This window comes from Aethalodelphis obliquidens, unplaced genomic scaffold, assembly GCF_003676395.1.
Source record: "Aethalodelphis obliquidens isolate GAN/ISIS:26980383/991018 unplaced genomic scaffold, ASM367639v1 scaffold104, whole genome shotgun sequence".
NCBI lineage: Eukaryota > Metazoa > Chordata > Mammalia > Artiodactyla > Delphinidae > Aethalodelphis > Aethalodelphis obliquidens.
The window spans coordinates 2792845-2806549 of NW_020838048.1; the positions used below are offsets into that span (position 1 = coordinate 2792845).

General features: G+C 42.5%; 1 long non-coding RNA gene across 5 annotated transcripts in view; it reads left to right on the top strand.

Moving 5' to 3' along the window:
- The first annotated feature begins 1425 nt into the window (after positions 1-1425).
- Positions 1426-13705, top strand: part of LOC113614792 (uncharacterized) — a 118349-nt gene continuing 106069 nt past the window's right edge. For all 5 annotated transcript variants that reach the window (XR_003430728.1, XR_003430729.1, XR_003430725.1 and 2 more), the window contains exons 1-4: positions 1426-1572; positions 2326-2414; positions 2630-3951; positions 8729-8803. This is a non-coding gene — a long non-coding RNA (uncharacterized LOC113614792). The remainder of the gene's footprint in view (positions 1573-2325; positions 2415-2629; positions 3952-8728; positions 8804-13705) is intronic.

The window sequence follows — 13705 nt, forward strand, 5'->3', positions numbered from 1 at the left end:
CTGAGCCGTGGCCGCTGGGCCTGTGCGTCCGGAGCCTGTGCTCCGCAGCGGGAGAGGCCGCAGCGGTGAGAGGCCCAAGTACCGAAAAAAAAAAAAAAGTGTAGTCCCTGCCCTTGCGTGTCTTCCCTTGGCTTAAGATGCCCTTTTCATCTAAACTTGAGTGGAAAATGCTAAGAAGTTATTCTTTTCCATTTTTAGGGTGAATGTCAAACCTAAGGGCTTTGTATTTTCAAATGAGTGCGAAGATCTCTGCTCTGCTTTGGTGTGGACTTTTTTCCAAATGTCTCTATAATGATTCCATTCAAATCTCTTCGAAAACTCAACGGTGAGTGACATTTGATGGAAACCACCTGATTCTTTGCATCACAATCAAAAATTTTATCAGCATAGAAAGATTGGGCATAATAACTCCTGCCTCTTATCTTTTGACAGTCCTTTATGAGGAATGCCCAAGACTTAGGAATGGACTGCCTGGGTATTATTTTAAAATCTATCTTTTTCTAGGATTTTATCATTGAGATGCTGGATTTCCAGAGAAACACTTCTCTTTTTTTTTTGAACTTTATTTTATTGAAGTATGGTTGATTTACAATGTTGTGTTGGTTTCAGGTGTACAGCAAAGCGATTCAGTTATATATACATATATATCTATTCTTTTTCAGATTCTTTTCCCTTATAGATTATTACAAAATATTGAGTAGAATTCCCTGTGCTATACAGTAGGTTCTTGTTGGTTATCTATTTTATATATAGTAGTGTGCATCTGTTCATCCCAGACTCCTAATTTATCCCCTCCCTTCCCCCCAGCTTTCTCCTTTGGTAACCATAGTTTGTTTCTTATGTCTGTCCAGAGAAACATTTCTTATTGCTAAATCCTTACCCTTCCTCTGTCAACCTTCCTTCTCCAATTTGACTAAGATTGTCAGAGGCAAAAACAGTCATTCAAATTTTGAAATCCGCAGAGAATGTAGCAAAATGGCGACCACGTGAGGATATCTGTAAGCCTAGCACCTGGCTGACGGACGGCTGGGTCACTTCTGTTTAGTAGGACTCCAGAGCTTTGAGCCTCAACAGAGAGGGACAGGTTACGTTCATGATCTATTCAAAGCAGTTGGAGCTATTCCTGTCCCATTATTGTCAAGCCACAGGAAATTATGCCTTTCCTCATTACCATACTGAGCTCTGTAAGTGGCTGATACCCTTTGGATACCCTTTGGCTACACAGAGACCTTGTGATAGTGTTTTCCCAATCTAGAAACAAAAATATTTCGTAAAATTAAATATATATACTATTTATATATACATAATATTATATATATCTACTGACATCCATTTATTTCAACCAAATGTCATGGCTTGCATGGAGGGTGGAAAAAAATCATTATTTATTCAGCAAACATGTATTGAGCATCTCCTGTGTACCCGCTCTTTCCTAGCTGCTGGGGATAGGAATTGGAATCAGAGCCGGGCCTGATGGGAGAGGCAGACCCGTGTGAGCGAACAGCCACATACAGCATGAGCCATAGATCGGTTCGTTTACCCAAAAAATTCACCGAGCTCCATGTTTGCCAGGTAATACTTTGGGCTGGGACATCCACAGCAAGCAGATTGTAAAGGGCCCTCCTGCTTGGCTAAGGAGTTTATTGACTGCTCTTTGGCAACTAGGAGCTATCAGAAGTAAAATCCCTTAGCGCACTTACGACAGTTTGTAGATTCTTCCTGTTCGGAATGAAGCTACCTGGAGGGTAGGGCAAAGAAGTGGCTACCCATACTTGTCATCGACAAAGCAGATTATCCATGTGACATTAACTGAGTATGAGAAGGTAATAAATCAGAGTTTCATTGGTCTACATTTCAACAAGACAGGCTGTCACACCTCCATATTGGAAACACTTTTCATGTTGATTTGCTTCCAATTTTTATACTGGTGTGGACAGAGGGTTAATATATTTGAAATGGTTAAAATGACTTTTTTTTTTTTTTTTTTTTGTGGGATCTCTGAGGTTTGCAGTGCCTTATCCTAGAGTTTGTACTTTAAAAGCTAGTCTTCAGGGCTTCCCTGGTGGCGCAGTGGTTGAGAGTCCGCCTGCCGATGCAGGGGACACGGGTTCGTGTCCCGGTCCGGGAAGATCCCACATGCCGCGGAGCGGCTGGGCCCGTGAGCCATGGCCGCTGAGCCTGCGCGTCCAGAGCCTGTGCTCCGCAACGGGAGAGGCCACAACAGTGAGAGGCCCGCGTACCGCAAAAAAAAAAAAAAAAAAAAAAGCTAGTCTTCAATCATGTATGAGTTTCTCCGTGTCTTTTCCTCTTCTTTTCTCTTCTAAGGACACTTGCCATTGGATTTAGGGCCCACTCAGGCAATCCAGGATGGTTTCATCACAAGATCCTTAAATATGCAAAAACTCCTTTTCCAAGTAAGTCAATATTCACAAGTTCCAGGGATTTGACGGGCTTAGAGCTCTTGGGGGGCCACCATCTAACCCACTAGGAATCATGACCCATAGATCTAGTTACACCACAATGGTTGAAGTGGTAAACTGGTGATCAGCTCTGTGGGCAGAGACATTTTACTGAAGAAGTGGGTTTGTGGGAGGAGAGAAGATAATTGCAGTTTTTTCATATTTATCAGAAACTTACTCCATGATATAAGGAGTCCTAAGAAGAAACTTCTAGGAGCTGTGAGTGAGTGGGGACCAAGGGGAATGGAATGGAAGGAACATCAAAGGTTTGGGATTGGTTGTATGTTTACTATGATGACAGAGGTGAGGAACACAGGTGGTCATAGGATAAAACAATTGTTCTGGTACAGTAATTGGAAATGTCCACCAGGCAAATGCAAAATACCATCTGGGAAAATAAGTAAATATAGTAGTAGAAGTAATTGGAGAGGCCAGTCATGAAAATTAAAAAGAAAACAACAAAGTAAAAAGAATATAAAAAAAAAAAAAAAAGAATATAAACTGGGTTATTTGAAGAAAGGATTGTAATATGTAACCCTGACGTTATCATTTCAAAAATTATTGTTTAACTTCAGCTAGGAAGACAAAAGCACCGTGAGTTCTTATATCCAAACATAAATTCTTGAAGCCAAACAGATATGCCTAAAGTATTCCTCAAAGATTCCACTGACTTTCTCTTTAAAAGCCCCATGTTATCACAGAGATGCGTGAATACATATATGTACCAAGAACAAACATATTGGCAACTAATGTTTTGAACCTTCATCTACTCAGGCCTGCTTTTCTGAAATAGGTTATGAAGTTTCCCGTCAGGAGAGATGGATACGAAAAAGTCCATCTGTTTAGGTCCTCAACCCAAGTAGCAAAGAATTAATTATTCAGATCGGAAAGAGGTGAGGTCAATTGACGCTAACCCAGACATTAAGGACTGCCTGCCCCAAGGAAGGCAACGCTTTTGACCGTATCCCCTTGAAACAGCTATGATGTATTTTCTTTCCTCTTCTCCTGGAAGCTGACGCCTATGTATGTTGATGTCTATGTATGTTTAGAATTTCTCAGGTATTTGGCTTGACCAAGGCCAGTTGTGACTTGGGGCCTTGCTGCCATGCTTGGTACTACAGGTGTTTCCAATTAGGGCTTCATTAGGGTGCAGGCGTGGTTAAGGCTTTGGATCACAGGACCAGGCAAACAGAGCTGTGAGGGGCTTAGGCTTAGCTGAGGAAAGAAAGGCGAAAGGGTGGTCTCCAAACTAGAGAGCTGACTGCCATTCTAACCTTGACTCCCCCAATCCAGCGCCCCCTCAAGCTTGGGCCACACCCTAGAGCCTGGTTTTCAAACCACAGCCACCCTGTCCCCTTCCAGTTTCAGGAAATCAGTTTAGTTGATTCTTGCCAGCATGGAAAACAAAGCAAAGCAAAAAAAATGAACAAGCCAAAACAAATCACTAAAGAGCAACAGAACGGGAAGGACCAGGCTGTCCTGCATGGTAAAGGTAGGTTACTGTTTAATCAAACTTTGTTTCAGTTATTTATGTGAGAGTGTGTATGTGTGTTTAACCAGCCTGTGATGTAAGATGTTTTCTCAGTGTGAGTCAGAGGCACATTTATCAAGACATCCATCCCCCAGCCTCCTGCCTCCTCATGGCCTCGTTTCCTGCCTTTTCTCAGTCTAGCCCCCACTACTCGTCAATCACTTGGCATTGATTTAAAATTCTCACCTCCCCAGGCCCTTCCCAAGTCGCCCTGTACACCCCAGTTCTGACACTCCTCCAAGAGCCTCTGTTTTCCATTCCTTTGTCCAGCCTCCCAGGTGCTAATAGACACAAGATACAGTCTTCCATGCCATCACCACTGGACTTGTCTCTTGTTCCTGGTCAGCTCCCTATTAGCTGTGCAGCCTTGCATATGCTTCATAACTGCTCTGAGCTTCTCTTTTCTCCTCTGCAAAGTGGGGAAGGGGAATGGTCCCAACGTGTGGGCTTCTCCTGAGGGCTGAAAGAAATACGTGCACCTCGTACGTTAAAGGTGTTCAATACGTGGTGGCTTTTATAATAAGGACGTTCTCCTACAGAACCACAGTACCAAGACTGAATTCAGGAAATGGACCATCCAGTGTACTGCTATTATCATCGAAGCTGAAGCCCAGATTTGAATTTTGCCAGTTGCTCCGTTAATGTCTTTGCCAGCCTTTTTTTTCCTCCTCACCGGGATCCAGTGCAGGCTCACGAGAGGCATTTAGTTCTTGTGCCTCTTTAATCTGAAACCATCCTTCAGCTGTTCTTTGTCTCTCACATTTCGGAAGAATACAGACCAGCTGGTTTGTCAACTTTCTCTCAGTTGGGTTTGCCTCCTGTTTTTTCACGGGTAGAATCCGATCATTTTGGTAGGAGCGCCCGGTGAGGGATGTCGTGTCCTCGGTGTTTCACAGGAGAGGCACGTGACGTCCAGTTGTGCCATCGCTGATGGTGACGAGGGACCGCTTGTTCCCAGAGTTGCCACCAGCTTTCTCTGCTGGGAAACTAGCGTTTTCCCTTTGTCATTAATAACCTGTGGGGAGATACTTTGAGACTCAGGTCTCCTGTATCTCATCAAACTTTTACCACGTGGTTTCAGCATTTATGGGTGATGCTTGTCCGAACCCGTGCTATCTATGATGTCAGCAAAAAGGCAAATCTCTTACTCTGTCATTCCTTCTAACGTGAACATGATTTTTATGTGTTCCACCTTAGACGTCTAAACCAATGAATGCCATTTAGAAACTTATATGCCAACAATATGGAAAATAAAAGCAACTCATTTATGTAGGCCTGTGGGCTTGTTCTGCTTGACGAGACTCAACATTGTAGAGATGTCATGTTATAGGGAATCTTTTCAAAGGCCCTGTCAACATACGGCTGATGCATGTAAATCAACTATACTCCAATATGGTATTTTAGAAAATTCTTTGGGGGTTGCACCGCACGGCTTGTGGAATCTCAGTTCCCCGACCAGGGATTGAACCCGGGCCTCTGCAGTGAAAGCACCGAATCCTAACCACTACACCATCAGGGAACTCCTTAAAATAAAAATTAAAAAAAAAAAAAGAAAAAAAGATATGGCTGGACTTCCCTGGCGGTCCAGTGACTGGGACTCCGCGATTCCAATGCAGAGGATGTGGATTTAATCCCTGGTCGGGGAACTAAGATCCCACATGCCGCAGGAGTGGCCAAAAATAAATAAATTTTAAAAAGTAAAATAATCTTAAAAAAAAAAGATACGGCTGATGGAGGCCTGTGCTGTCATTTCATCTTTAAGAGTCATCTTAGGGCTTGTTTGCAATCAACATTCTCACGTGTCACGGCTGTGCTTTTTCAAAAGAATACAGAGGCATATTTGTAAATCGCATTCCCATTCAATTCAAACTAGATCTTTAACATTAATTTTGATCAACCGCACATCTCATGGAGTTCCCATGATTGGAAGAGAAATTGCTCGTCATTAGTGGCTCCAGCAAGGGCTTGTAGAAGGACGGGAGAGGCAGATGCTTTTCGGGCTCCTGATGGACAACAGACGTTGGCGTGATAAAGGAAAACTGTGCACCGCTGGAATCATTGGGCGCGGCCTTCAGCACTTCTGCTTCTGCGCCGCGGGAAGAAGTTTCTGCTCTTTGAGAACCAGGAAGTGGCTTCAGAATTTGGGCTTTGAATTCGGTCAGGTGCCTGCCTTTCAGCAGTCCTTGAACAAACATCACCTGTTGATTAGTCAAACACTCATTTCCAACACTAGTATGAGAGGAATAATGGATGGATAGAGCTTCAAGAATGTCTGGCCCTCTTCCACTTTCTACCTGGAAAAAATGTCTTCACCTGAATACTGCTGTTTGCTTATAGCTGTGGCACCCTACCTATCTGAGTCGTGAGGCCGGTGTTGATGCAGCTGCCTATCTGGACAGTGAGTCACTCCCAGGTTCATTTTCAAGATGCCCTGGCCACATATTTGTCATGGAAACCAGGAAAAAGTTTCTGCTTTCAGTGGGAGCATGTCCTCAGGAGAGGCAGAGTCTCCAGTATGTAATCATAAACAGTACAAATTTTCTCCCATTTGGGGGACATGGGGGATAGAAGTTGACTTTTTTTTTTTTTTTTTTTCCAGTACGTGGGCCTCTCACTGTTGTGGCCTCTCGCGTTGCGGAGCACAGGCTCCGGACGCGCAGGCTCAGCGGCCATGGCTCACGGGCCCAGCCGGTCCGCGGCATGCGGGATCTTCCCGGACCGGGGCATGAACCCACATCCCCTGCAGCGGCAGGCGGACTCTTAACCACTGTGCCACCAGGGAAGCCCGAGGTTGACCTTTTAAAAGTATTTTTATTTGTAGTTTTTATTTTTAAAATTTATTTCATTGAAGTATAGTTGATTTACAATGTTGTGTTAATTTCTACTGTACAGCAAAGTAAGTCAGTTATGCATATGTATACATTCTGTTTCTTATTCTTTTCCATTATGGTTTATCACAGGATATTGAATACAGTTCTCTGTGCTATACAGTTCGTCCTTGTTGTTTATCCATTCTCTATGTAATAGTTTGCATCTGCTAATCCCAAACTCCCAATCCATCCCTCCCCCACTGCTAAAAGTATTTTTAATTATTAAAATTGTTTGAACAGAGAACACATTTATCTGGTTCAAATATTAAAACAATATGAGAAGTATATTCCCTTTCAACAGATTTCCCTTGCTCTCTTTTCTAGTTTCTTGCTTAGCCTCCAACGTATACGTGAAAGCAAATATATATTTTTAACTCTCCTCTCGTTACACAACTGGTATTTAATATGGTATTCTTAAACTTTAAAAATTATTATACAGTAATACACATCTGTTTATTTAAAATAAATCACACAGTATAGAATAGAGTGAATGAAAAAGTTCTCCGAACCTCCAGCCCATGTTCCCGAGGTAGCTAGTTACCAGTTTTTTGTGAGCCATTCCAGATGTTAAAATTTTTTTAGAAACTTGAGAGCTGCTTGCTAAACACAGCCACTATTAAAAATTAAATGATATAAACGTACAACAAAATAAATTATATTAAAAGTAAAGGTCATAGATACTCATAACTCATCACTGCCTAATTATTTTACTACATTTTACTACAATCTATGCTCTCGAGGTTGATTATGTTACAGGTACCATCTTTATGGTGGAAATATAAAATGATGGCATATACAACATTGTAAATCAACTATACTTCAATTAAAAAAAAAGAAAATGATGGCTACTGGTCATCTCTTCTCAACTCTTCTTGAGGACTTTACACCTCTATTGACATAGAATGTTGAAGATGCTTCATTGAAATTAATCAAAAATATCAACTTAGGAAATGTAAAGATGCAACAAACCTGTCAACACAGTTATTTTTAAATTTAAAGAAAATCGGCATGAGAATAAATGACATTGCTTAGTTAGGAAAAATAAATGGCTACTTCTCATGGATGTCCAAATAGCCTTTCCCTTTTTTTTTAATCTAAATGGCCAAGTAGACAAGGTCTGTCCTCCCTCATCCTGGAAAATTTCATCTCTCATCCACCTGTCACTATTTGGATGGTCATTCCAGTGTCTCCCCTGGTCCTAAATTCTCCTGCTTCTCTTCACTCATTTTTTTCTCTGGCTGTACTTCTTCTACTATCCCTTAAATATTGGTTTGTGCAATGAGCCAACCTTGAGCTTACACTCTTCCTCGTCTGCATTCTTCCTTGTCTATGCTCTTCCTTTCCCCATGGCTTTACCTAGTAAGTTTCTTTAACCTGATGACTCTAGGATTCCTTTGGATTCCATCTGACTCTCTCTCGGGCTCCATCTGGCTAGACATCTCCACGTGATCATCGCTTAAAGTCATCCTGTCTACAGAACTTGTCCTCCCCACTTGGTCAATGGCATCATTATCATTCAAGTAACTTGACAAGTCAGCTGTATCTTGTGACTCACCAGTCACATCCATCACTCACCAGCACTGGGAATCTAATCCAAACATTGCTCTACAACCTCCAGCCGTGTCCTTGGGTTCAGACTTTCCCTTCCATCAGACTCTTTCTTCCCTCCATGCCCCAGCCTCATCTCAGTTACCTTCCAAGGCCCAAGTCCTTTCACATCCTCCAAGAAGTCTCCCTAGATCCTCGCTCACCTTGATTCTGTCTTCCTGCAATCCCCACTGCATTCTGCTGGTACTTTCTATGAAGACTTAGAGTCTACCCCTCTCTGGAGTAGGGTAATTACCTAAATCTCGATTTCCCTCCCCCAGATTGGAGGCTCCTGGGCTGGAGAGGGACAGAAGAGATCCTGGCGTGGAGCTCTGTGGAGTACGTGCTTGAGAAATGTGAGTTGAATCGTTTTCTATTGAATTTATGTACAACGTATAGGAATCTTGCCAGTGAAAGGTGTAGGAAAGAGCTAGTTTTCCCCACCGCAGGGGTCACAGATTCATGTGTTTACAGGTGCCCAGCACAGGTCACATAAATAACTGGAGAGGTCAAGCTCTGTCGAGAGAGGAAGCAGCCCCTTCTTAGCTCAAGCCACTTAACCATAAGGAAACACGGATCCAGTGTTGCCAAGTCTTCCAATTATTCAAGAGAAGGCAGAGATAGGGATTTTTAAATGTGCAACCTCCCAAGTTATAATTACTGGTAACTAGAGACATTTTAACCTTTTATTGTAAAATTGAAAAAAGGAAACTACAAAACCCCACAAACATAGAGTTTAATGTGTTATTATGAGGCAAACATCCAACTCTTCTAATGGACACTCAGGTCAAGAAATAGAACTTGGCCACCTACCCCAGGAGCCTACCTGGGCTCCATTCCAGTCTCAGCACCCCCAAATGAACCCCTTCTGTACATTTATACTAATAATTTGCTTTCATTTTCTTATGGTTTTATCATTTGGGTGTGCACCCCTAGGTGCTATAGTCTAACTTAACGCAAATTGAGTCTGAGTCATTTTTTAAAACTTGTGTCTTTTCATCTGCAGATCCCCCCTCTGGTGCTTCCCTTTCCTTACAGTTTCTTTTTGTTGAAGTACCTGGGGTATTTGACTTGTAAAGTTTCTCACAGTCTGGATTTGTTTACTGAATGGTGCAGCTCATCATGTGGTCTGCACTTCCTGTACTTTGGCATCTAGATCCACAACTTGTTCATTAATTAAAACATTGTTTTCAATTGCGAGCATCATCCACTGGCAGCAGCTTATCTCTGCATCCTCTGCCTTGCTCTGTCTCCTTGTTTGTTTCTCTCGCTACTTACTTGGCCCTGACTGTGAATAGTCAATCAACTTCTTTGCCACTTTCCATGTTGGGAGGATGGAGATGTATTCTGATCTAATAGAATCAAAGTCTTCATAATTATCACACTGCTGACCATAAACGTTGGGTGTTGTGGCTCCTTGGATCCTATAACGTGGGCCACGTAGGGATGCTTTAAGGGGACAAAACCAGGCATCCTCCCAGAGACTGATTTGTTGCCTTTTCAGCCAGATGGTTCACCAGGTGGGATGCAGCCAAGTCACTAGTCTTTCCCTCACCAGATGACAGGATTTCCTCTGACCACGGCACCTGCTAGTTTAAAAGGGAAGTCTAGAACCACTTCCCACACGGGGGAGGGGGGTGGAGGCTGGGTGTGTGTGTGTAACTCTGCAGGTGCCAAAAGTCAGCAGAGTTCTAAAGGCAAGTAACCCATGTCTTCCATGGGGGTACAAAGGGGTAAAAGAAAACAGGATTTGCAGAGAGGTTCCCCAGGATAGTAAAGCTCTGGTGAAAAATCTATTAAGAAATCTGTAAAATCCCCTGGAAAAATACATAAGAAAGGGAGAACAGCAAAAACAACAAAATGAGAAAGAGGAAATAAAAGGAATCTAGACAAGAGAACCAAGATGTTGACCTGTCATATATCAGAAAACATTTTCCCAGTCAATGAAAGGGCTTGGTGAACAAAGCTAAACTTGTGCATCCATGATAATACGCGTAGTTGATTATAATTATTTAAACCACTTAATCATTTCAGATAGAGTTTATCCATAGTGGTAGACTGGGTAGACTGACACCCAAGTAAAACCGTTTTTGTTACAAGTCAGAGATGCATACATTTGCATCAAATGCATAAGGCGTAATGGCTGTTGATTAGTGGACTAATAACCAGGCAAAAACCTGTCTCTAGGTAAGTTGACCTGAACAGCTAGTGACCTGGGAGGAATTCCCTCCCGCTGAGTGGGCATACGTGGCAGGGAATAACTCATTATACCAGTGGGTGGGCACTTCAGCTGGCCTGACCCTTTTTCTTCTCCTTTCCACCCTCTTCACTCCTTTTTTCCCTACTCTTTTGTTTCTTATTCCACCTCAAGTTCACTGTTAATTAGACAGTGAAATGTCTCATTTCTCCTAGATGGCGAGGTGAAATTTTCCTAAAAACAGAGCATTCAGTGTCTGGCAATAATTGATTTTCATCATAATGGCTCTCTAATGAACTGTTGAGTTTCAAAAGAAGTTTTCTCTGAATGAAAATTTGCCTGGTCACCATGCTTTGGGCATGAAGAGATAATAACATCGTAGGGGAGAAGAGACACATCTTCCTTACAGAATAATTCCAAGTGATGTATCTAGATACTCTCCATCCAAGAGGGCAAGATTGGGCTTCCCTGGTGGCGCAGTGGTTAAGAGTCCGCCTGCCGATGCAGGGGACGCGGGTTCGTGCCCCCGTCTGGGAGGATCCCACATGCCGCGGAGCGGCTGGGCCCGTGAGCCATGGCCGCTGGGCCTGCGCGTCCGGAGCCTGTGCTCCGCAACGGGAGGGGCCACAACAGTGAGAGGCCCACGTACCGCAAAAAAAAAAAAAAAACTGAATTGCAAGAGGGCAAGATTAATCCCTCCCCAGCTCCCACCCACACTGGGCTAGATTTAGTGACTCCTTCCAAAGAATAGAGTATGGACAGGGAAGGGAAAAACAGCAATATTATAGTGGAGAAACCTGGCAGACAGCACCTTAACCAAGTGATGGAGGGTAACATCCTCAGTGATGTCATGTAGATATCAGGTACCTGCTGACATGTTATGAAGAGAAGGGAACTTTGGCACTTTCCCAAAATGCATAACATAACCTCAGTCTAATGAGAAAAACATCACGCAAACCCAAATGAAGGGACATTGTATAAAATTCCTGGCGGACACTACTGGAAATTGTCAAGTTCATGAAAAAATATGGAAAGATGCAGAAACTGTCAGCCCAGAGGAGACTAAGAAGACTTGATGATTAAACGCAATGTGGAATCCTGGATTGAATTCTCAAACAGAAAGAGGACATTGAATGGAAAAACAGGTGAAATTGGAATGAAGTCTTGCTTTAGTTAACAGTAACGTAGCCTTGTTAGTTTCTTAGTTGTGACAAACAATATAAAGTTTATTGAAAGAAAGTGAACAAAAACAACAAAAGATAACATCTTTTAATTGGCTACCAAGTATTCGACCTAGTTTTTTTTTTTTAGATTTTTAAAATATTTATTTATTTTAATTTATTATTTTTGGCTGTGTTGGGTCTTCGTTGCTGCGCGCGGGCTTTCTCTAGTTGCGGCGAGTGGGGGCTACTCTTCATTGCGGTGCGCGGGCTTCTCTCATTGCGGTGGCTTCTCGTTGCTGAGCACGGGCTCTAGAGCGCGGGGCTTCGGTAGATGCGGCACGTGGGCTCAGTAGTTGTGGTTCGTGGGCTCTAAAGCACAGGCTCAGTAGTTGTGGCGCACGGGCTTAGTTTCTGCGTGGCATGTGGGATCGTCCTGGGCTCGAACCCTTGTCCCCTGCCTTGGCAGGCAGATTCTTAACCACTGCGCCACCAGGGAAGCCCTAGATTTGTTTTTAACATTTCAGTACTCCTCATATCTTGTTAGTACACAGACCATCTGTTAACATAATGAAGTGTTCTGTTTGTAACAGCTTATGACAGGCTGCTTGGTGTATAAAGCAGCTAAAATCAAGGCTCTTGATTTGACATGGCAGCTTAATTCTGGGTATTTCTGTAGATGTGGTCTCGGTCCTAGCTTTGTCTAGAGAGATCTTGGACAAATGTATGCTGTTTGAACCAGGATGGGTAAAATATTCAGTGTGGTTACCTTCACCCCCAGAAAATAACTGAAAACACGTGGTCTCTGGAAGGTGAGTCAGCAGTGCCATCTTTCCATATGAAGACCTGCTTGACTATAATTAAAACTTTCATTTGACTATTAAAATTAAAGAACAGCTATAAATTAAAGTAACAATATTAAAACCTCTGGGGGGTAAGTCTAAAACTCCTCTTTAATTAGAGAGCTACAAAACCTAAGGAACGCTAATTCTTTTCGGCATCAAGGTCTCATCTTACAAAGAAGCTGGTATTTTGTAAATCACAGCTCTTCCAGGGCTGAGGACAAATTTTGGTTCTTGCTAGGGATTACTGCCTGAAAGATTTTGCCCTTTAAGAACTAGGCTATAAGTTAGAGAATACTAATTTCTTATCCTGATTGGACATATGAGAATCTGGGTGGTCTTGGTCATGTCATGACTTTTCTAGATTAGAGTTTCCATAGTTCTATAGTTAGATGTTGGGTTATTAATTTTATTTGACTGTTATAGTTCAAAAAGTTTGAAATTTTTGTTGCAATAATGAAAATAGTAGCCCTTCTCCTTAAAAACAGAAGGCATTAGTAATAGGTGGTGGATTCGGTTTTTAATTGTATATTCTTCTTTGTACTTTTCTGTATTTTTCACATGTGTGTATCTGTAGTCATATAAACAGAAAACTGTATTTGAAAGCACTGTAAGGACATATACGAGTAGATTTTTCATTAAGACTTACTGAGTTTAAGATATTGTGCTCAGGTGGGCCTTAATCCTTCACTTTAATGACAGTTTTGCCAGGACAATCTGAAAGTTGAACTTGGCTTTCAGTTCATCCCCTGACTGCCCTTTTCCATTTGCCACTCTTAATATTTGTGCTTTTTCTTTATAGATCTTATTCTTCAGTTTTTATCTTTTTTTTTTTTCCATTGGATTAAAACAAACAATGAGCTTTAAAAAGAACACTCCTCGGGGGTCTCAGGCGGGCACAGGAGAGAATCCAGGTCTTGCTTGGAGTCAAGGTGAGAGCACTGAGCGAGGATTGAGGGGAACCTGGATCCCAGAACAGAGTTGGCCCTGGGAGACCATAGGGCAGGATGAACACGTGCAGCACTTCCTGACATCCGGGTCTCAGAGACGCTGGGGAGG